General features: G+C 44.1%; 1 pseudogene; it reads right to left on the bottom strand.

Annotated features, from left to right (window-relative positions):
- Window positions 1–12,914: 12,914 nt before the first annotated feature.
- Window positions 12,915–25,227, bottom strand: LOC136479451 (receptor-like protein 2; annotated as a pseudogene).

Here is a 25,227-nt window from a genome sequence, read left to right as displayed (position 1 = left end):
GGGGCAGCAGCAGAAGACCCCTGGTCGCCACGGCCACGGCCACGGGAACCACCAGCACCACCACGCGAGTAAGACGCCTTGGTGCGGCCAGGCGGCCTGGGAACAGCAGCACGATCTTGATTCTTCTTGGAACGCTTTTCCCGATGGCGCGAGGGACTGCCACCACCCTCCATGGCTGCGAAGAATACGAAGGGGAACTAAGAAATAATACACGGAGACGCGAACGAGCATTGAGAAGTGAAGAAACATGAATGGAGAGGTCATGCTAGGGTCGGGAGTTCCGGCTAAGGTCGGGACTTCCGACAGTCGGAAGTCCCGGCCTGACGTCGGGAGTACCGACGGTCAGAACCGCCGACGGCCACCGGGACCTCCGACGCCCAAAATGACCATCCCATTCATGAGGCTTCAAAGCACAACACACATCCAAACAAGGGAGATAGAGGAGTAGAGAGGAAGAAAGAATAGAGGCAAAACAAGAGGTACATTGGAGTTAGGGTTCGACGCCACGGTAGTACCTTTGATCGAGAACGGAGGAGACGCAAAAGAACGAAATCGCAGGCGAGGAACCAATCCACAAGCGCAAACACCTCCACCAAGGGAATCTTCTCCACACCAACTTCAAGTCCACAGCCGATCCGAGGAAACACAAGGGCACAGGGCGGTGGAGAGGGGTAGGGGCGGGTGGAGAGCGGGTCGGACGGGGCGGGTGGAGAGCGGAGCGGGACAGGGGGCGGACGGGACTACCGGCAGGAGGACCGGCAGGGCAGAGCGAGGAGAAGCGAGGGCGATGGTGCGATGGCGGCGGAGCGAGGAGTGATGGCGGCGGTGAAAGAGGGCGACGGGGTGAATGAGAGGATAAGTGACCGGGCCGAGTAAAAAGGAAACGGGCAACCAACAGGCGTGGTCAAAAACGCAGATCTGCTCGGCGTCGGAACTCCCGGCTTACGTCGGGACTTCCGGAGGTCGGGACTTCCGGCGTTAGCCGGGACTTCCGGCCGTCGGGACTTCCGGCGTATGTCGGGACTTCCGACGCAGGAGAAACAGAAAAACCCTCAGCCTGCACTCATACTGCTATGTGTGCAAGGAATCAAGCCACGTTACGAGAATCAATGATATTTAGTTCACTCCTCAAAGCACAAAATCTTGACTCATCTAGAGGCTTGGTGAAGATATCGGCTAATTGTTTTTCGGTGCTCACATGATGAATGGCGATATCTCCTTTGGCTTCGTGGTCTCTCAAAAAATGATGACGGATGTCTATGTGCTTTGTTCGAGAGTGGTTTACAGGGTTGTTTGCCAACTTAATGGCACTCTCATTGTCACACAAAAGTGGAATCTTGGTTAACTCACATCCAAAGTCCTTTAGTGTTTGCTTCATCCAAAGTAGTTGGGCACAGCAAGCGCCGGCCGCCACATACTCGGCTTCGGCGGTGGACAAAGCAACGGAATTTTGCTTCTTAGAGCTCCAAGACACCAAGGAACGACCAATAAATTGGCAAGTTCCGGTAGTACTCTTTCGGGTTACTTTGCAACCGGCATAATCCGAATCGGAATAGCCAAGTAACTCAAAAGTGGAGCCCTTAGGATACCACAAGCCAAGATTAGGAGTGTGCACTAAATACCGAAAAATTCTCTTAACGGCCATCAAATGACATTCTTTCGGATTAGCTTGAAATCTTGCACACATGCACACGCTAAGCATAATATCGGGCCTAGATGCACAAAGGTAAAGGAGTGATCCAATCATGGAGCGATATACCTTTTGATCGACGTCCTTTCCTCCTTGATCAAGATCAAGATGTCCATTGGTTGGCATGGGTGTCTTGATGGGCTTGGCCTTGTCCAAGTTAAACTTGTTCAACATGTCATTTGTGTACTTGGTTTGACTTATGAACGTGCCATCTTTGAGTTGCTTGATTTGAAATCCAAGAAAGAACTTCAACTCTCCCATCATGGACATCTCGAACCTATTTGTCATAATCCTACTAAATTCCTCACAAAAAGCCACATTAGTACTACCAAATATTATGTCATCGACATATATTTGGCAAACAAAGATATCATTATTGACTTTGCGAGTAAACAAAGTAGCATCGGCCTTTCCTATCTCAAAACCTTGTTTGAGTAGGAAATCCTTTAAACAATCATACCAAGCTCTAGGGGCTTGTTTGAGCCCATAGAGCGCCTTGTCGAGCTTGTAGACGTGGTTTGGATACTTGGGGTCTTCAAAGCCCGGTGGTTGCTCTACATACACCAACTCGGATAGGGGGCCATTGAGAAATGCACTCTTCACGTCCATTTGATATAGCTTGAAATCGTGATGGGCGGCATAGGCAAGTAGAATACGAATTGATTCTAGCCTAGCCACCGGTGCATAGGTCTCCCCAAAATCCAAGCCTTCAATTTGAGTGAATCCTTGAGCCACCAACCTTGCCTTGTTCCTTGTTACCACGCCATGCTCATCTTGTTTGTTGCGGAAAACCCACTTGGTTCCAATCACATTTTGCTTGGGTCTTTCCACCAAGGACCAGACTTCATTCCGAGTGAAGTTATTCAACTCTTCTTGCATGGCTATCATCCAATCCGGATCATCAAGTGCCTCTTCCACCCTACGAGGTTCCAAAGGAGAAACAAACGAGTAATATTCACAAAAACTTGCTAAACGGGAACGTGTAGTTACCCCTCGTCGAATGCTCCCCAATATGTTATCAACGGGATGATCCCGTTGAATGGATTGATGCACTCTAGGATGCGGCACTTGAGTTGATCTTTGGATAGGGCCATCATCATCATCATCATCATGGTCATGATCGATTGGAAGATCACAATCATGAGCTTGTGGAGGGTTGACCTCACTACTTTCTTCATTGTTGACACCATCTTCATGAGAATGACCTTGTGCTTCTTTTGATCTCCCATCTTGACTATCTCTTGTTGCGGAAGCTTCACCATGTTCATTTGATGAAACATGATGAATGGTTGGATCAAGATCATCATGCACAACATGGTCTTCATCTTCGTCTTCAACGGGCTTTACTTCACCAATAGCAAGCTTCTTGATTGCTTCATGTGGGGCTTCCTCATTACCTACATTCTCAACATTGACTTGCTCTTTTTGAGAGCCGTCGGTTTCATCAAAAGTCACGTCTACCGCTATTTCAATCAAACCGGTGGTTTTATTGAAAACACGATATCCATGTTCGTTAGTACCATAACCAAGCATGAAACCTTCATCAACCTTTGGTGCAAACTTAGAACTTTTGGATTTCTTGTTAAGTATGAAACACTTGGATCCAAAAACTCTAAAGTAGTGCACCTTGGGCTTTTTACCGGTTAGAAGTTCGTAGGCGGTCTTTTCTCTTATCTTGTGAAGATATAAGCGGTTGATGGCATGACATGCCGTGTTGACCGCTTCCGCCCAATAATTAGTTGGGGTCTTGTACTCATCCAACATTGCTCTTGCGGCTTCTATGAGCGTTCGGTTCTTCCTCTCCACAACACCATTTTGTTGTGGAGTGTATGGAACCGAAAACTCATGCTTGACTCCTTCTACATCAAGAAACTCTTCAATGTTGGTGTTCTTGAACTCCGTCCCGTTGTCACTTCTAACTCTCTTGATTTTGACATCAAACTCATTTTGGGCTCTTTTAGCGAACTTCTTGAAGATTCCTTGAACTTCACTCTTTTCACGCAAAAAGAATACCCAAGTGAAACGAGAATAATCATCAACAATTACAAAACCATATTTGTTACCACCAATGCTTATATAAGCGACGGGTCCAAATATGTCCATGTGAAGCAATTCCAATGGCCTTTCGGTTGTCACAACATTCTTGGCGGGATGTTTAGCTCCAACTTGTTTTCCCGCTTGGCATGCGCTACAAATCCTATCTTTCTCAAAAGAAACATTTGTTAGTCCAAGGATGTGTTCGCCTTTTTGAAGTTTGGCCAAGTTCCTCATCCCAGCATGGGCAAGTCGGCGATGCCATAACCAACCCATGCTAGATTTTGCCATTAAACAAGTCTCGGGATTTACTCTATTTGATGTGAAATCAACTAGATAGAGTTTCCCCTTTAAATGACCCGTAAATGCAATAGAGGAATCCTCCCTTCTATAGACTTCCACACCCTTATCCGTAAAGAGACAATTGTAACCCATCTCACAAAGTTGTGAAACGGACAACAAATTGTATCTCAACGAATTCACAAGTAAGACATTGGAAATGGAATTATCATTTGATATTGCAATTTTACCCAAACCGAGTACTTCACCTTTTCCATTGTCACCAAACACAATATTTCCACTTTGATCATGACTCGGTTGAAATGATGTAAACATGTCCTTCTCTCCGGTCATATGATTGGTGCATCCACTATCCAACACCCAACTTGTTCCACCGGAGGAATATTCCTACAAAAACAAATTATGCTTTTGTTTTAGGTACCCAAAAAGATTTGGGTCCTAAGGGGTTAGTCACATAAAACTTGGGCACCCAAACACTCCTCATAATTTCCTTTCTCTTTTGGGCACCAACATACTTAACCATAATCTTGCCATCCTTGCCCCAACAACACATATAGTCACTAGCATAGCACCGTGGAAGTGGTGCTTGTGGCTTGAGGACATCGGATTGCTTTGTCTTGATTGTCTTGGTATTTGTAGGTTGAATCTTTGGAATGTATACCTTGTTGTTGGCCTTGCATATAAGCTCATCAAGAGCAACACCCTTGTTGAACTTCACACAAGGCACACCATTTATCATATTCCTTCCATTGGCCTTTCCATCATACCTATTGTAGCCAATGCCTTCCTTGATTGATGGGTGCCTTGATGACTTGTATATAGTCTTGTTTGATTGCACTTGACACTTACACCCATTTTTCAATATCATCTCCAACCTATGAATCTCCTTGTTTTTCTTCTCTAACTCAACAAGGTTAGTTGCATATGCACTTACATTAATTTTATAGCATCTTCTACAACCATCACTAGTGGAGACATTAGAGACTTCGGTTGCCTTAGGAGAAGTTGAAGTGCTAGCCCAAAGAGTACTATAGTTTAGCTCAAGATTTTGATATTTTTCTTTCAAGCTTGTGAGGCTTTCTTGAGCTATACTCTTTTCATTCTTAAGGCTAGCTATTTGATCATTGACCGAGGAATGTTCCTTAGTCAATTTCCCAATTGAGTCATTGGCTAAAGACAATTCAACGGTTAACTTCTCAACCTTCATCTTTTCCTCGGCGATAGATGCTTCAAGTGCAAGGTTTTTCTCTCTCTCTTGAGTAATTATATCTCCTTGCAACTCTAAGCATCTATCCCTCTTCTCTAATTTCTTCATTAGCATTTTTATTTTAGTGAATGCCTTTTTACCAAATTTCTTTATCATGGTTGCTTCAATTTCTTCTATGTTATCATCACAACTATCATACTCATCACTAGAGGAAACGGGTGTAGTATGTACCTTCTCCCCTTTTGCCATGAGACAAGTTGGAGTGTAGTAGTCGTTGTCGATGAGGTTGGAGAAGAGCCTCGGTGATGAAGATAGGTTGGCGAAGAGCTTTGGTGGTGAAGTTGAGTAGGGGAGGATCATGGTCGGTGAAGAAGAGTGGTGGATGGCGATGTTTGCGGCTCCCTTCTTCTTCTTCTCACCATCACTTGAGTTACTATCACTTGACTCCCATTCTTCCCCAATGTGAGCTTCACCTCTCTTCTTGCTTTTGTTCTTCTTATCTTCATCCTTGTCATGCTTGTGCTTCTTTTTCTCATTAGGACAATCGGCTATGAAGTGACCAACTTGACCACATCCATAGCAAAATCTCTTTTTGAACCTTCTCTTACCATCACCATAGGTCTTGCGATTGCTTTTCTTCTTCATAAACTTTCTAAGATTTCTAATCACAAATGCAACCTCCGCATCGGAATCTTCTTCTCCACTTGAGGAATCATCCTTCACTTTCTTCTTCTTTTCTTGACTTGAAACTTGACCTTCATGTTGTTGAGTTGCTTTAAGGGCGGCACTTTTGTTGAATCCCATTGCATTAGGATTTTGATTGTGAGCATTGATTGCATCTTCATCTAGACACTCATGATGCTTGAGCTTTGAAAGAACTTCTTGAGGTGTCATCTCATCATAACCGGGCCTTTCCATGATCACGGATGCTAGCATGTTGTTCTTGGCTCTATAGGTTCTCAACATCTTTCTAGCAACTTTGTTGTCATCCCATTCGTTGCTACCAAGAGCTCTTATGCGGTTGACCAATGCCATGAGCCTATCAAACATGGATTGTGTTGTTTCATTTTGCAAGAATACAAATCTTTCCAATTCACCATGAAGTAACTCTATGTTGCCTTTTCTCACACTTTTATCTCCTTCAAATGATACTTTCAAAGTATCCCAAATTTGCTTTGCACTTTCCATTCCATTTACTTTTCTAAACTCATCCGGAGCTAGGCTTGACACAAGCAATGCTACGGCTTGTGCATTTTGATGGAGGTTGTGCACTTCTTCCGGAGTTATCTCTCTATCTTCATCGGTAGGAATCATCACACCAACATCCACAACTTCCCAAAGTCTTGCGGCTATTAGATGCATCTTCATCTTGTAAGACCAATCGGTGTATCTTGTTCCATCAAAGTGAGGTGGCTTGCCAATATTGACAGACGGAGTATGTAGTGTTGAACCTTTCATGATTTGTCCATAGTCAAAACTCATGTGTGAATATATTCCTTTTCCATGAGCATGCTCACCGGCTCCAACATCACTAGCGGCATCTTTGTTTGCTTCATTCTTGTCACTAACATCATTCTTGCCACTTATTGCATCATCAACCTTCTTGCTTAATTCTTCCTTCAACTTGCTCATCTCATCTTGCATCTTTTTCATTTCATCTTGAAAGAGCTTGACTTGAGTACTCATCAACTCTTCAGCTATTTTCTTGGCCATTTCGACGGCAACGGCTTGCATCTTGTCGGTCTCCGACATTGTTTCTTCTCACGTGGTGAAACGCAAAGAGAAGACCTCGCTCTGATACCAATTGAAAGGATCTAACAATGCCTAGAGGGGGGGTGAATAGGCGTATCTAAAAATTTACTGCAAATGCTAAGTTCAAATCTGTCAGCCACTGTCGGAAGTCCCGACGTTTGGGTCGGAACTCCCGACGTTGTCAGAAGTTCCGGCGCAAACGTCAGCAGTTCCGACGCCTACGTGAACTACAAAAGCAGTGCCAAATTTAACTTTGCGGATAAATAAACTTACAACCTCACTTCCTAGTGGTTTGGTGAAGATGTTGGGTCACTCCCTTGACGCCGTAAAGCCTCCAAACCGTAGATCGAGTCCAAACCCTAAAATGGAGATTTTGGAGACAAGGAGGCAAACACATACAAGTAATCTCAAGCAATCACAACAACAACAAGCACGCGGGACACAAGAATTTATCCCGAGGTTCGGCAACCCCACAAAGGAGCTCCTACGTCCTCGTTGTTGAGGTGACCACTAAGGTCGGAGTCTTTTCCACCTCCTTGCCTCTCTCAAAGCGACCACAAAGGACACTTGAGCTTTCCACTAAGAAATCGAAGGGTGACACAAACTTCCCAAGGCTCTTCCACAAGATGGAAGCTCTAGGGCAACGCCTAGCCGGCTAGGGGCAAGGCCCCAAGAGTAATAGACGCAAAATCAACCGGCTTGACGAAGAAATCAAGTGCTCAAGCTTTCCAAAGTGATGCTCTCACTTAATCCACTCTCCTTTTACTCAAAAACTAAGGGAATCGAAGATTGGAGCAAAGGGGGGAGGAGAGGGGTGCTTTGGTTGCTTGGGAGCTGTTCAGCACGAAGTGAGTCAACTGTGAAATGAGTCCGTAACGGTTAGAAGTGAAGAGAGGAGTATTTATACTCCAAGTGAAAATCCAACCGTTCAGATCTACGTCGGGAGTCCCGACGCAGATCCCGGGACTTCCGACGTAAGCAAAAAATACTGTTCCAAAAGGGTCAGAAGTCCACGGGTGAAAGTCAGTGTCGGAACTCCCGGCAAACGTCGGGACTTCCGACGGTCGGAACTCCCGACGAACGTCGGGACTTCCGACGTGCACAGTTAATCAAAACAGCCAGCACTGCTGAGGCCGGGACTCCCGGCTTGGGTCAGGTCAGTGTCGGAACTCCCGGCGAACGTCGGGACTTCCGACGGTCGGAACTCCCGACGAGCGTCGGGACTTCCGACGAGCACAGACAGCGAGCAGTCAGAAGCACAGGTGCCGGGACTCCTGGCTTAGGTCGGGACTTCCAACTGTCGGGAGTTCCGACTTACGTCGGGACTTCCGACACCGAAAGTCACAGAAAATTATTCTATGTGCTCGTGAAGTGCTAAAGTGACTCTCTTTTGATTTTATTTAAATGCTTGAGCACCCTATCTTCCTCAGACCAACTAAACTTGCATCCCTCTTTATAGTGCGGCGGATCCTAAACTCAAAAACAAAATTAAAACCTTTGGAGATCGTTTTGAATTCGTCCGCCTTTACAACTTCAAGAATTGAGGGATACCATTTCATCTTTATCAACTCTTTGAATCTTTCATGGGACTAATAGCTGCAACATATCTCATTAAGATCACATTAGTCCCTAATTTGGATGTCATCAATACACCAAAACCCACATAGGGGGCAAATGCACTTTCAGATATAAACAAGCATGGGTACGCAAATTCATTTATCTATTGTGACGCGCAGTTCTGTCTATTTCTAATCATCGTGCTGTCTTTCTCCCAGTCGACGTCACATAGTGGCTAGGCTAGCTCGGACTTCTAGGCATGGTGTATGGCCCACAAGGGCAAGGCGACGTCCGACGTCTCCTTCAACCTAGAGGACCTACCTGAGGCATACACGAACCTGAGCATCCACTCCCGCATCAGTGAGTACACTAAGGTGGCGAGGTCGCTCCATGGGTCAGACCACGATCCGAGCACGTAGGACTTCGATGGAGAGGCCATCATGAGGGCGGGGCAAGGCAAGAAGCATGGGCGGTTTTGGCTTGGCGACGGCGTCATTGACACGGCCTCTACTCCCTCTCTCTCCCAGATCCGAGCACGGAGCACGAGCGAGAGCCCGGCCATTCGCACACGGCCGACCGCTGCACAGCACCGGGTCGACGCACTCGAGGTTATTCCTATTTTACTCGTCATACATTGATCTTTACACACCTTAATTAGCTTTGCATTACTGAAACATTGGAGTAAAATATTGCAGGCCCGGCTGGAACAAGAAATGAGGCAACGTCAAGAGCTGGAGGCCGGGCAGCAAAGGATGGTGGCCCAGCTGGAGGCTCAGCGGGCTGAGCGGCAGGCCCAGACGCAGAGGCTGATGGACGTTACGGAGTTCCTACAAGGACTTGGGCAACGTGTGGGCTTCTCTCTGCCACCTGGGCTATTGGTTCCACCTCCACCTCCGCGTCCTGCAGCTACAGCTACTCCTGTGAGTATGAAAGCTTTTTACTTTCGCTTGTGCTTTGCTTGTATGGCCTCTACCTTCCTAGATTAGCTATTCAAATAATCTTGTCTCACATGCAATCTTTTCTCCTTTGTGCAGTCTCCATCTGATGGTGGTTCGAATAATCTACCTCATACACCTCCGAATGATGGAGCTGGGCCTTCACCACAGTCGCCTTGGCCGAGATGAGTGCACGTTGTATTTTTTTCATTTGTTGTTCACTTTGTGATATACTTGTGATGTACTTGTGGACTTTGATGAATTTGTGTATTTATTTGGATGGACTTGAGCACTTATTATTATATATGTGATATATATTGTGATGGATGTGATATGTGCGGATGGATGTGTGGATGGATGAGATATATATGTGATGGATGAGATATATATGTGATGGATGAGATATATATATATGTGATGAATGAGATATATATGTGATGGATGAGATATATATGTGATATATGTTTGTATGAATTTATTTGTCATGATGGAATATAAAAAAAAAATAAAAATTACAGTTTTGGGTCACTTTGCCGAGTGCAATGGTCACAGCACTCGGCAAAGCTGAAAAAATTGGTGTCCAGAAAACCATTTTTCAAGCTTTGCCGAGTGCTGTGACCATGGCACTCGGCAAAGAATTTTTTTTAAAAAAAAATTCAAACTTTGCCGAGTGCCGGACTGAGGGCACTTGGCAAAGATTTTTTTTAAAAAAAATTCAAACTTTGCCGAGTGCCGGACAAAGGGCACTCGACAAAGAATTTTTTTTTTAAAAAAATTTCAAACTTTGCCGAGTGCCGGACTGAGGGCACTCGACAAAGGAATTAAAAAAAATTAAACTTTGCCGAGTGCCGGGCAGTGGGCACTCGGCAAAGAAATTAAAAAAAAAATCAAACTTTGCCGAGTGAGGGACAGGGGGGCACTCGGCAAAGAAATTTAAAAAAAAAACTTTGCCGAGTGCCTAAAGGTTGGCACTCGGCAAAGAAATTTTGTAAAAAAAAATAAAAACTCTTTGCCGAGTGCATGAAGGGTTGGCACCTGGCAAAGAATTTTTTTTTAAAAAAATAATAAAAAATCTTTGCTGAGTGTCTGCCGGGTTGGCACTCGGCAAAGTGACCGTCAACGGGATCGGCGCTGTGACGGTTGCTTTTCTTTGTCGAGTGTCCCCGGAGCACTCGGCAAAGCCTTTGCCGAGTGCCAGATAAAAGAGACTCGGCAAAGAGGGTTTTGCCGATCAATTTTTTGTCGTGTGTTCTTTACTGAGTGTCGCACTCGGTAAAGGCTTTGCCGAGTGCCTCAGACACTCGGCAAAGAACCTGAATCCAGTAGTGCGAGCTGCAGATCGAGCGCCGGCGGCGCAGCGGTTCTCGATTTGGCGTCAAGAGAAAAAGGAAACTCTGTAGATTTTCGTGCGAAAATACGTTCAATTTTTTGGCTGGATAATAACACTGCACACGTAAGTAATGATAATAAATATATAAATAAGTGCACATTTCATTCTTCAAAAATCATATTTCTCTTTAGTTTGACTAAACATATGTAAATAAGTATTTACATTTATGATACGTAATCAGATTAAAGATAAAATAAATTTATTTAGAGATATAAATATTAATATTATTTTTATATATCTAGTCATTCGAGAAATTAGATCATTTATTTATGGGTACGGAGAAATCATTCCGTTGCTTTGGCAAATTGGATTGGAGAGAGTATTCACCAAATTCTATTTCTATGGTCGTTCGCGCGATTCGATTCGAACGCGGTGAACGATAAACCAGCTGCGTGGACTCGTTCCTTTCCTTTTTCTGTCATGTTATCCTTTCCTTTTCTGTCATGTTATGCTCGAAGACAGCTGCGGTGCTTAGGTCCAGCCGTTCGGGTGGTGTGGTTTCTGTTCCCCAATTTCTATTTAGCTGATAACTTTTTCTTTGTCTTGTTAATTTATTTGAAAATGTGCTGTGGGGATCTCCCCCACAGTTTTTGCCTCAAAAAATTTGTCTCCTTCATTTGTTTTTACTTTCACGTGTGTACAACCTGTATGGACTTAGCATTTTCTTTCTTTTCTCTATTTCTCTTACTCTAGGCTTGAGTGATTCATCCGTGGTCATGATCACGGACTTACGTCCATTCATTTTTCTACTTTTTTTTTTCTTTCTTTTCTCTATTTCTCTTACTCTAGGCTTGAGTGATTCATCCGTGGTCATGATCACGGACTTACGTCCATTCATTTTTCTACTCTTTTTCTTTCTTTTCTCTACCGCAATTTATTTTCTCACTCCTTTTTTCATTAGTCTATCTACTTTTCTTCTATATACTATGAATACCATTTATGCTGAGAAATTTGATCGGAACAAATTACATAGAAATAATATGTTGGATAAGTTGTGTGTAATTTTCTTAAAAGATGTTGGACAACAATAACTTATGTGTACAAGTTATATTATTTGTATAATTATTATGTAAAGTCGTGCTATAAAAGTTATGTTGAGAAATTGTTATGAATTAGTTTGCCCACTGATAGTTATGAACAAAAGTTAGGTTTTAAAAGTTGCGCAAAAAATTATCATGATAAATTGTATATAAAATATTGTTAAAAACTTATATTGACAAAGTTATATGCATAACTATGCAACTTTCTAAAAAAATATAGTGATAAGTTTTGTTCCGCAAAATATTATATATAAAAGCTATGCGTATAACTTTGTCACGTACTAAGTTATACGTTTTAAGTTATATGTATAACTTTGTAACTTTCTAAAAAGAAAAGTTGCGGAAATATTTTTTGACAAAAATGGAAAGTTGCGAAGGTGTAGGATCGACCTCTCGTTGACTTTGTAACTTTCTAGAAAAGGAAAGTTGCCGAAATAATTTTTTGTTAAAAATGGAAAGTTATGGGATTAACATATCGTTCAAGTGGACGTTCGCGATTTAGCTGAGTCAGAGTATTCATCGTTCCATTGCTTTGGCAAATTGGGCCATCTAGGTGGCCCGCGCTATGGATGTAGTTCGCAGGAGAAGCAACTTAGTCCCGAAGCCTAGACAGGGTGTAAATTTGGGCTTAATTTGGTTAGCACGTTGCAAATACCATGTAAATCATTCTGATTTCAGAAATGTTTGTTAAAATAATGGCAGATGCAGGGGGTTCTTGTTTTCCCGCAACAACGCCAAGTTTCAAGATTCAAAGCCATCGTAGTCTGTTAATTAGGATGAAGAACTGTGGGCGAATGCATATTTGATTGTGGTGTTTCTTTGAAATATTTACGCTAAAAACATAAGACAGTACACAGGGAAAAAAATTGCAAACCAAATAAGTAACCTCCACGCTCAAGATCAGCTGGTGCAAAAAATAAAAAAGTACACTCATCAGGCAAAAGATGTCCCCGCTCTCATTATACATTGTTATATACATATAGCACAATATAGTTATGTAAACTCAGACTTAGCCAAAATACTTGGACAAGACTATTTGATCATACAACAACCCTACACCAAAGAAAGCACAAAAAGCAATCACAAAGGCAATCCTTCTGTCTCTTTGTTCTGTGGTGAGAGCAGAGACCAGAGGCGCTTGAGCCGATCCACAAGGCCGGTCAATAGTATTTCCACACAACTTTGGGTTGCCTTGAAAGCTTGAATTCGTGAATGTACTGAACTGGCCTCCTCTTGGAATTGGCCCTTCTAAATCATTGTTAGAAACATTGATTGTAGAGAGGAAGTGAAGGTTGTTAAGGCCTGATGGAATTGCACCTGTGAGAAGGTTGTTTGACAAGTCTAGCACTTGAAGATTTTCCAGGCTGCAGAGCTGCATCGGAATCTCTCCGGACAAGCTGTTAGAGCTGAGATTGAGTATACTGAGCGATTTCAACTGACCAATCTCTTTAGGGATCACTCTGGTGAAGTTGTTATAGCCAAGATTCAGCATATATGGGAAACCACTGATTGCCCGGTACTCAAATGATGTACCTCTGTAAACAATCAGCAGAAATATACTTTGATCCAAATGGATCGCCGTGTTTTCTGCTGTTAGCATTGGCATCTCCATTAACGCTGTCGGTATTTCCCCTGCAAGTTTGTTGTATGATATGTCTAGATGGAAAAGCAACTTTAAGCTCTTTATCCATGCAGGTATTGGTCCACTGAGTTGATTATTTTGCAAAAACAGCACATTCAGATTCTTAGCTTTGATAACCAAAGTGGTATCTTCCCTAAGAATGAGCTGTTAGATTGATCTTTAACCTAACTGGACCCAACGGCCTAGTTGGGCCTTTGATTTGCGCCCTGATCGGGGGCGTCCAGCCCACCATGGCTGGAGGGCTCCTGTCACCCTGCGCTATAAAAAGAGGTGGGGGCCGACGGCTCTTATCACGAAGTTCGCCTGAGCCGAGCTCCCCACCGACAAACCCTAAACCCGATCTAAGTGAGGGGCGCAGCCAGTGACGGAAAGTACCTCCACCACAGCACTGCGCCGTCATCGATCTTCACCGTTGTCACCACATCTCCGACACGTCTTCCCCGACAGTCGCTGCCCGTGCGTAGACTTCACCAACGAACCCGATGGAGGCCTCTGGATCTACCCCCTCCACGGTGTCAGGTTCGTCAGACCTCATCCACCTCTCTCTGTCTCTCTATCGTTGCACTAGAATGTGTTCTAGGTCTTTTTTTCATCAAGCACCCCGGCTAGATCTATGGTCCTAGCGATACAACAGTTATAACATTGGTACCAGAGCCACGTTTTTCCTAGGGTTTTTAGATCTAGAACGGGTAGATGGATTAGAAAAGGAAGAAGGTTAGATCCAGTGCGGGTCTAACAAGAACAGACGGTTCGGTTGAACCCTAACCCTAAATGGGTTAAGGAAAGAGGGTTCGGATGAACCCTAACCCTAACTGGGTTAAAGAAAGAAGGAGGAGGGCTCGGTTTCACGTCTAAACCGAACTCTAAAACCCGCAATCAATTCAGGAAAAAGAAACAGTAAAACCCTAACCCTAACTTCGATCCCCATCCCAAAAGAGAACCAATTCCGAAGGGGAAGAAGGGGAAAGGGTGGCCTACCTCGCCGTTGCGCAGCGATACTGCCTCGCCGGCGCACGGGGAAAAGAACGCCGAGCTGGGGCACTGCTCGCCGGGTTCGGCCAGGCCGCTCAATGGCAGCGCGCTCACCCGCTGGGGAGCGCGCACGCCGGCGAGGGGGCAGGCGACGGCGCCATGGCTGCCCGCTCGCTCGCTGCGTTCGCTCGGTCGCCGCTCGCCTCGCTGTGGTGAGGAGAGAAGAGAGAGCAGCGAAGAAAGAGAGAGGTGAAGGCCGAATGGCGCTAGGGTTCAAGGGCGCCGCGGTGGTCGCTGGTTTTGATCCTGCGACGGGCGCGGACGGCCATTAGATCGGCGTGGACGGCCGAGGTTGATCAGGCCGTTTCGCAGCCCAGGCGGGCGCGCGCGATAGCGTGACTTTGTCGGCCCAGGCCCAGGTTGCGGCCTGGGTGTGGCCTGCGCGCGCGCGGAGAGGTGGGCCGAGCCGGCTTTTTGCCGGTTTTGGGCCGAAACAGTAAAGAATGAGCCCGGTTTCGCATTTTTCCTTTTCCAGAAAATTGAAAAATGGAAATTGGCTCAAAAAAATAGAAAAAGTATTTTTCCCTGTGGGTAAAATTCAAGAAAATGAGTTCATTTATTCCGCTGCGTATTTAAAGATGTTATTTTTATTATTAAATTCGAAGAATTTAATTTTGAAAATGGTATGTTTTAATTGATCATAATATTGTTATTATTCTGACCAACGTTGATTAATGGCAATATTATGATGTTTTGTCATGCATTAATTCTATTTCTGCCCAACGGTGATGTGGATTTAGTGTAGAGAATAATTGTATGTTTTAATTTTGATCAACGTTGAAACTAAGGCATGCAATTGTTATTGTTATTATTTATATTCTCACACTATTTGAATTATGTTTTCAGGCGGATACAACTTGATGAGTTGTATCAAAGAAATCCCCACTCTCAAAGGTGATAACTACATTGAGTGGAAGAAAAAGATCGACCTGGCCTTCATCTTGGCTGAGGTGGACTGGGTAGTCACCACACCGTGTCCCACAGAGCCTGTGGCGTCGGTGAGGGAGACAAACGAGGCTGATGCCGCTTGGGTAACCAGAGAGAGGGATTTTGCATCCCTAAAGATGTCCTATGACCTTGAGCATAGGAAATAGGTCACTGCCAATAAGAAGTGTTTGGCTGTGATAAAGAACACGATTGAGCCTGCAATTGTGGGCTCAATCCCAGAGTGTGACACCGTTATCGAGTATCTCAAAAGAATAAAGAGTCAGTTCACTAGCTCTTCAAAGACATATGCTACCCAGCTGATAAAGCAGCTGGTGACAGAGAGGTACTCAGGTAATGATGGCATAAGAGAGCATATACTAAGAATGATCAATCTGGCATCCAAGCTAAAACCAATGGATCTGGCTCTCAAGGATGAGTTCCGTATCCATTTGATTTTTGCTTCCTTGCCAAAAGAGTTTGACACCTTTGTTGTCAACTACAACATACAACCCGAGAAATGGGACATGGAGAGGCTCATGGCTATGCGTGTGCAAGAAGAGGAGAGAATGAAAGCTGCCAATGGTGGCACTATCAATTATCTGAAAGATAACAAGAAACAGAATAATAATGCTAACTTCTCCTCAAAGTCAAAGGGAAAGGGTCCCATGCTGCATAAGCCTCAGCAGAACCGGTTCACAGTAGAGAAAGACCAATGTCTCTATTGCAAGAAGATGGGACATTATAAGAAAAATTGTCCCAATTACTTAAAGATGATCATGGCAAAGAAATGTGAGAACATTATTACGTTCATAAATGAATCTCTATATGCACAGTATTCAAAATTTACTTGGTGGATTGACTCAGGTGCAACTGTTCATGTTGCTAATTATTTATAGGGATTTCGTTCGACGAGGACTATGGAAAGAAGCGAAAGACACGTTAAAGTAGCAAATGGAGTCCGAGCAGAAGTTTAAGCCATTGGCGATCTTTCTCTAGAGCTTGTTGATGGTTTCAAACTTATACTTAGAGATGTTCTTTATGTTCCCTCATTATAGAGAAACTTGATTAGTGTTTCATGCTTGGACAATGATGGATATGATTGCCATTTTGGAAATGGTAGATGTAAGATAATATTTAATAATGCATGTGTTGGTCTTGGTATCTTACAAAATGAGCTTTATTTGTTATCACTACGTGATGATATGAATGTTGTATGCGATGATGGGAACATTGCGTGCAACATTGTGAATGTATCCTCGTTTGCGGATGTAAACAGAAAACAAAAAAAGCTCACGATGCGTTGTCGAAATTATGGCACTATCGTTTAGGCCATATTTCGAGGGGTAGAATAGAGAGACTAGTTAAGAATGATATTTTTCCTCCATTAGAGCTCTCAGATTTAGAACAATGCAGAGAATGCATAAAAAGAAAAGTATGTAAAGAAAATTAAGAAAGATGCCAAACTAAGCGCATGAATTTTACAGATTATTCACATAGACATCTATGGTCCGTTTCCTATAAAGAGTGTGGATGGTTATGATTCGTTCATAACATTCACAGATGATTACTCCCGTTATGGCTATATTTATCCAATCAAAGAAAGAACAGAAGCATTGGATAAATTTAAGATATTTAAGGCAGAAGTTGAAAACCAACACAATTTAAAGATTAAGATTGTTAGGTCTGACCATGGGGGGGAGTACTATGGTCGGCATACCCCATATGGCTAAGTTCCTGGACCTTTTTCAAGGTTCTTATAGGAGAATAACATAGTGGCCCAGTATTCTACATCGGGCGAACCTCAGCAGAATGGAGTAGCTGAAAGGCGCAATCGTACCTTGATGGATATGGTGCGCAGTATGATAAGTTACTCTAACTTACCGTTGAGCCTATGGATGGAGGCGTTAAAACCACCATTCATATTCTCAATAGAGTACCAAGTAAGTCGGTGCCCAAAACACCGTATGAGTTGTGGACAGGAAGAGTACCCTCACTAAACCACTTACGTGTGTGGGGGAGTCCTGCTGAGGCTAAAGTATTTAACCCAAAACATTGGGAAGCTAGATCCCAAAACAGTAAGTTGTCATTTCATTAGCTACCCAGAAAAGTCAAAAGGTTTTCGTTTCTTCTGTCCAGACAGACATACAAAGTTTGTGGAAACGAGACACGCTGTCTTCCTACAGGATGAAATGATGACGGGGAGCATGGTAGCTCGAGAAATTGACCTTAAAGAGAAGCAGGTGTATGTGTCCACTCCAATGATTCATGAACCATTTTTCTCACTACCTGCTGTCGCTGCACCGACAGTGCAAGATACTGTAGTGCCAGCACCTGTTGTTATTCCGCCCGTGGCAACAATGAATGACGATGAGGAACATGTTCTTCAGGATCCTATAGAACCAATTGCCACACATGAGGGGGAGCAACATCAGCCTCAAACAGAAGATGTGCCAAATGTGGAGGCCCCTAAAAGGTCTCAAAGAGTTAGAAAATCAGCTATTCCTATTGATTATGAAGTGTACAACACTGAGGAATTTCAAATGACCTCATTTGAAGAAGCCATGAGAAGTGATCATGCATCAAAGTGGCTTGAGGCCATGGAGGATGAAATGAAATCTATGAATACCAATAGAGTTTGGGATTTAGAAATAATTCCTAAAGGAGCCAAAACAGTAGGTTGTAAATGGGTCTACAAAACAAAACTTGACTCTCAAGGGAATATAGAGAGATATAAAGCGCGACTTGTGGCAAAAGGCTTTACGCAAAGAGAAGGGATTGATTACAATGAGACCTTTTCTCCAGTCTCATGTAAGGATTCATTCAGAATCATAATGGCATTAGTGGCACATTACGATTTAGAATTACATCAGATGAATGTAAAGATGGCATTTCTCAATGGGGACTTGGAGGAAAATGTTTACATGGCATAACCAAAAGGTTTTGTCATGGAAGGAAAAGAACGAATGGGATGCCACCTAAAGAAATCCATTTATGGATTAAAACAAGCTTCAAGACAGTGGTACTTGAAGTTTGATCAGATAATAAGAAATTTTGGGTTTAAAGAGAATGTAGAGGACAATTGTGTCTATACAAAATTTAAGAATGGGAAGTTCATCTTCCTTGTCCTGTATGTGGATGATATCTTACTTGCTAGTAGTGATGTCAGTCTACTACTGGAGACAAAGAGGTTTTTGTCCTCAAAATTTGATATGAAAGATCTTGGTGAAGCTTCGTTCGTTCTAGGGATCGAGATTCACTGAGATAGAAGTAAAGGGGTATTAGGACTATCACAAAAGGCATACATAGAGAAAATCTTAAAGAAATTCAGTATGCACAAATGTAGTCCCTCACCTGCTCCTATAGTCAAGGGCGACAGATATGGGGATTTTCAATGCCCTAGGAACCAATATGAGATCAATCAAATGAAAGTGGTTATATATGCTTCAGCTGTCGGAAGCTTGCAATATGCTCAAGTATACACGCACCCTGACTTGGCATTTGTTACCGGGTTACTTGGCAGATTCCAGAGCAATCCTGGAATAGAACACTGGAAATTAGTAAAGAAAGTCTTGCGTTATTTGCAAGGAACGAAAGGCCTCATGATGACGCATAGAAGATCTGATTCACTCCATATAGTGGGGTATTCAGATTCTGATTATGCGGGAGATGATAGAAAATCCACGTCTAGATATGTATTCACTCTCGCAGGGGGAGCTATTTCATGGAAAAGCTCAAAGCAAACCGTCACTACATCGTCCACAATGTATGCTGAGTTTGTAGCGTGTTATGAGGCAACGTGGCAGGTGACCTGGCTAAAGAAGTTCATACCCGGTTTGAAGGTGGTTGACGACATCTATAGACCACTAAAGTTATACTGCGATAATAATTCGGCAGTACAATATGCTCATAACAATAAGTCAAGTGGTGCTGTCAAACATATTGACATAAAGTATTATGTTGTGAAAGATAAAGTCTGGGATCATGTTATAAGCCTTGAGCATATAAGTACAGAAATGATGCTCGCGGATCCGCTTACAAAAGGCTTACCACCCAACGTGTTCAGAGAACATGTAGCCGGCATGGGTTTAAGGGAAAACATATAATTCCTAGACAAAAAAAGGCCCAAAGATAAGTATCTATTTCAGAACAGAGTAGTTTGTTGTAGCTGTTAAATCTATCGGCAATGGACCGTGACGATGAGACATGCTCTATGCGCTAATCTGTAATGGAATGAACAAAAGTAAATAATATGAAAGTGAAAGATGGAAAGAGATCAAGGGGGAGATTGTAAGATTGATCTCTAACCTAACTAGACCCAACGGTCCAGTTGGGCCTTTGATTTGTGCCCTGATCGGGGGCGCCCAGCCCACCATGGCTGGAGGGCCCCTGTCACCCTGCGTAATAAAAAGAAGTGGGGGCCGGCGGCTCTTATCACGAGGTTCGCTTGAGCCGAGCTCCCCACCGACAAACCCTAAACCCGATCTAAGTGAGGGGTGCAGCCAGTGACAGGAAGTACCTCCACCACAGCACTGTGCCGTCATCGATCTTCACCGCCGGCACCACATCTCCGACATGTCTTCCCCGACCGTCGCTGCCCATGCGCAGACTTCACCAACGAACCCGATGGAGGCCTCTGGATCTACCCCCTCCGCGGTGTCAGGTTCGTCAGACCTCATCCACCTCTCTTTGTCTCTATCGTTGCACTAAAACGTGTTCTAGGTCTTTGTTTCATCAAGCACCCCGGCTAGATCTATGGTCCTAGCGATACAACAGTTATAACATGAGCACCTAGCTAGGGAGAGAATCCGAAGATTCTGAAATCCTTCAATGGCTTCATCTTCTGGCATGGCTTCACCCTTGTAGTTACTGTTAGTAAGCAGGATGGTGAGGTTCTTACAATCCTTGAGGACATGGAGCGTGTTGGCGATGTTTGTAAAATTGTTGAAAGCAAGTGATAGGAAAACAAGAGACTTGAGATTGACTATTCTTGGTGAAATCTGCCCATGTAGTTTGTTGTCAGCCAGCCGCAGCGCACTCAGATTGCCGCAAGAGAAGATGCTTTCCGGAATTGTGCCGGTGAAGCCGTTGAACAGAAGATCCAGCGTCTTCAGGTTGACCAGGGCAGAGAATTAAATCCTGGTAAGCTCTCCGCTAAAATAGTTGTTCTTGAGGTCAACCGTCATGAGATTCGTGCAGTTGCTCAAGGCTGGTGGCAGCTGTCCAGACATGTTGTTATGGTCCAGACGAAGCACCTCGAGTCTCCTGAGCTCACCTATGGAGTCTGGGATCTTTCCTTCTAGTCCATTACCTCCAAGATCAAGATGGGCAAGATTTCCGAGGTTGATGATACATGCGCCGTCAAGTTTTCCATGCAGGCCATTATTGGGAAGAGAGAGGTGCTCCAACGAGGAAGCGTTGAAGAGTTCATCCTGGAGAGCCCCACTGAATCTGTTGTGCCCACCCCTGAGTACTCTGAGCGCAGAGCAGTTACCTAGGCCAGCCGGGATGCGTCCACTGAACTGGTTGTAGCAGAGGTCAAGCACGGCGAAGGACGACGATGAGCTGATGCAGAAGGAAGAAGGCATCCTTCCATGGAAGCTGTTGTTGCTGGCATTGAGCACGACCGGATCACCCATGGCCCGCCACGTGGCCGACGGGAACTCCCCGGTAAATTGGGTGAAATTTTTGTATTTTGGTCCCTTTTAAAAACATTTTTTATAAATAGCTTCCTGTCGAAACGTTTTCTGATAATAGACCATTTTTCGGCGTATTAGGACACGACGCCAAGGTATGAGGCTCGGCGCTGTGTCAGACAACGCCGAACTTTTGCCACGTCAGCGCAGACTCTGGTCGCAGTTGCCACGAAGATGTTGGGCCCCGCGTATCTCGGCGCTGTGTTACTTCACGCCGAGCCGCACACCTCAGCGTGCCACTGCTCCACGCCGAGGTCTGGGCACTCATAAATTTCACCAGCCACTCATAAATTGCAAGTGGCCGACCTCTTTGATTGTTCACATTGACGACCTGCCTGCTGCCGGAAAAGAAGCGACTGCAAATAATAAAGTGTCCAGCGTTTCCATCTGTTGCATTTGCCCTGTTTAGTTGCACCTCAAAACGTCAATTTTTTTAAGATTCTCCGTCATATCGAATCTTTGGACGCATACATGAAGCATTAAATATAAATAAAAAATAAAACTAATTACACAGTTTAGACGAAATCCACGAGACGAATTTTTTAAGCCTAATTAAACTATGATTGGACACTAATTGCTAAATAACAACGAAAACGCTACAGTAACGTTTTGCCAAAAATTTTGGCATCGGAGGAGTATATGATAGTACTATAGATACAGCATCTAGCTAGCTAGTGCAGTGAGCTGACAATGCTGCTTTAACCAATAAAACCCCAACAATGCATTATGCATGCGCACTATACCCTGCGGCACTCCTGCTCTAATAAACTAGAACCAGAAACAGCCAGCAGCAGTACAGGGCTAGCTGAGATCAGTGCTGCAGTAGCAGCACTGATGGGTCACTCACTGTGCTTAGCTTGATCAGATAATGGACGGAGCACTATTGGGCATTGGCCACTCGACCTGCACAAACCAAAAAAGCTAGCATATTTTCACGCATGCATTTCAAGAATTCATGTAAACAAAGAGATCGATGGCTGGCTGGATTCCCTTCTATTATCAGTATTCAGTAGCAGAGTGCCAGAGTAGTACTGAAGCAATTCTAGGCCTTGTTTAGATTGTAAATTTTTACAATCTGGATACTGTAGCACGTCGTTTGTATTTGACAAACTTTGTCCGATCATGGACTAACTAGGCTCAAAAGATTCGTCTCGTGATTTACAACCAAATTGTGCAATTAGTTATTTTTTTACCTACATTTAATGCTCCATGCATGCGTCCAAAAATTGATGTAATGGATAGAGAGTGAAAAAACTTGAAATTTGGAGATGATCTAAACAAGGCCTTAGTGGACCATCTGCCAATGCAACATGTAAACTCAGCAGCTATATATACTGCTATAGGCTCATCAACCTTGGCAAGCCATGACACTTGCATAGTGCTTTACTTTTATATACTGCTAGTATATCGCTTTGATTTTAGATTTGACTACTGAACGGTTCAATGGCTTTCACAGATACCACGGCACTTGCAATTCTCACTTCTCGAAGAGTCAATCAATCTAAACTTTGACCAAAATTATATAAAAAAAATACGAACATTCATAATACAAAATTAATATCATTAGATTAGTCATAGAATAAATTTTCATAATAAATTTATTTGGAGATATAAATATTAATACTATTTGCTATAAACTTAGTCAAATTTGAGTTACTTTGACCGGCACGAATCCCATAATTGCATTCTTTTCTGGACGGGGGAGTATACCAGTTTGCAATCAAGTAGTCCTCCGTCCCTGTGAATCATTGCCTGTCTCTCTTTCCGGGGCAGCTCTGCTCATCCAAGACATGAAAATGAGCTGTAACCGATCATTTCCATCCTTTTTTCTTTTTTTTAGAAAAAAAGGAAGTGTAGCCGAATGGTATCATGGTGTTGACTTCTGCTAGCCAGCTCCCTCCAACCATGCATCATGTCGAATCTCGGGGAGCAGCTCAGCTGTAATGTAAATTGTAAACTCACATAGTTTAGTATTGTAGACTGTGTGTAGCAACTGTGGCTACATCACCCACAATGCTTGTTTTCTTGCAGGCTGGTAACAAGAAAATGGTTATTATTTCCTTGGATTGACAAGATCCAGCAGGCAGGCGGAGAGAGAGAGAGAGGGTAAACTGTTTACAAGTAGGAAATCATCAGAGAATCCGACAGGGAGACAAAAATTCAGGCTTGCTCAGAGTTAGTACAAGTGTGTGTAGTATACTAGGTTAAGTTCCATTTGATTAAGTTGGAGTGGATCAATGACGGACACAATTAAGCTCGTTCACAAATTGATCTCGATCACACACACACACACCAAATCAAACTAGTAGAGCTAGCTAGCATGCACACCGCCCTATACATCAGTGAGAAAACAACCAAATTACTCTCTACTACTCTAGCATGGATCTACAACCATGTATTAGTATCGGACACACACACATACAGATTTACAATACAAACAGATTCATGCAACAACATAATTAAACGAGCATGTAGATATATTCAAATATGGTATCATAGAACCAGATGCGGTTTCCAGCATGATGTATCAACTTCCCAGCATGCATGTACGCACTCTGATCTTCCCAACCCAACCCAAACCACCAAACCAAACCGGCAAGGCTAGATGCATGTCTTCCTCCTCACGGTCGGTCACGGCTTGCCCTTGTGCTGCGTGTAGATGTACTCGAGGTGCATGTCTTCCTCCTCACGTTAGCGGACAACCTTATTTGTACTGTCGCCATCCACACATTGTTGCGCCTAATTATTCCGTGTCTCGTTTTCACACTCTAGCTAGTGTATGTATCAGCGCGTGTTTAGTTGGCCCAAAGTTGGAATTTGGGATACTATAGCACTTTCGTTTTTATTTGACAAATAGTATTCAATCATGGATTAATTAGGCTCAAAACGTTCGTCTCGTAATTTCCAACCAAACTGTGCAATTAGTTTTTTTTCATCTACATTTAATGCTTCATGCATGTATTGTAAGATTTGATGTAATGGGTACTGTAGCACTTTTTGAGATTTTGAGTAGGAACTAAACACGCTCTCAGAGACGTGTAGTCAAGTGCCAGCTTGGAAAGAGCAGAAACAGAAACCTATTGGCCAAAATTTGCTGCACACTAGTCACTAGCTAGCTAGTACTGGCCCTGTTCATTTCCTTCCATGAGCTACAGGGTAGAGGCTAGAGCTGGAGCAGAGCATTCCGAATCCGAGGTGGTGGTGGCTGGCCTGCCGCCGTGCCAGTGGTCCAGTGGTTGGTGAAATTTATGAGTGCCCAGACCTCCGGCGTGGAGCAGTGGCACGCTGAGGTGTGCGGCTCAGCGTGAAGTAACACAACGCCGAGGTACGCGGGGCCCAACACCTTCGTGGCAACTGTGACCGGAGTCCGCGCTGACGTGGCAAAAGTTCGGCGTTGTCTGACACAGCGCCGAGCCTCATACCTCGGCGTCGTGTCCTAATACGCCGAAAAATGGTCTATTATCAGAAAACGTTTCGACATGAAGCTATTTATAAAAATTGTTTTTAAAAGGGACCAAAATGTAAAAATTTCACGTAAATTGGTTGCTGGAGATGTCGAGTACCTGCAACGGCCAGCCTAAATTAGATGATCGCAGCTCATGCAGCTCTCCCTCGAGACGGTTGAAGCTGACGTCGATGGCGACTAAGCCACCGGGAGAGGACGACATCAGGAGCCGCTCCAGTGGCAGCTCGCTAGACAGCAAGTTGTGGGAGAGGTTGAGGCGCCGCAGGCCGGCCAGGTCACCGAGGGCCGGCGAGATGGGCCCCTAGAGTCCTCTACCGGGCAAGGAGACCTCGGTGACCACCCCGCCGCCTCCACTGCAGGTTATGCCTTCCCACGAGCAGCAGTCGGCTGCCGTGCCATTATTATTCCGCCACGATGACATGGCAAGGCCGCCGTCCCATGAGAGCCCTGCGATGAAGCGGACGAGGGAGCTCTTCTCCTGATCAGTGCATGGCCTGGCACGACAAGCCATGGAGAGCAGCAGCAAGACGACGAGCGCGAGGGTGGGGCTGGACAATGGCAT

The sequence above is a fragment of the Miscanthus floridulus genome, chromosome 9 (assembly GCF_019320115.1).
Source record: "Miscanthus floridulus cultivar M001 chromosome 9, ASM1932011v1, whole genome shotgun sequence".
Classification (NCBI taxonomy): domain Eukaryota; kingdom Viridiplantae; phylum Streptophyta; class Magnoliopsida; order Poales; family Poaceae; genus Miscanthus; species Miscanthus floridulus.
The sequence above is the reverse complement of the archived record's forward strand: the minus strand, read 5'-3'. Positions and strand labels throughout refer to the sequence as shown.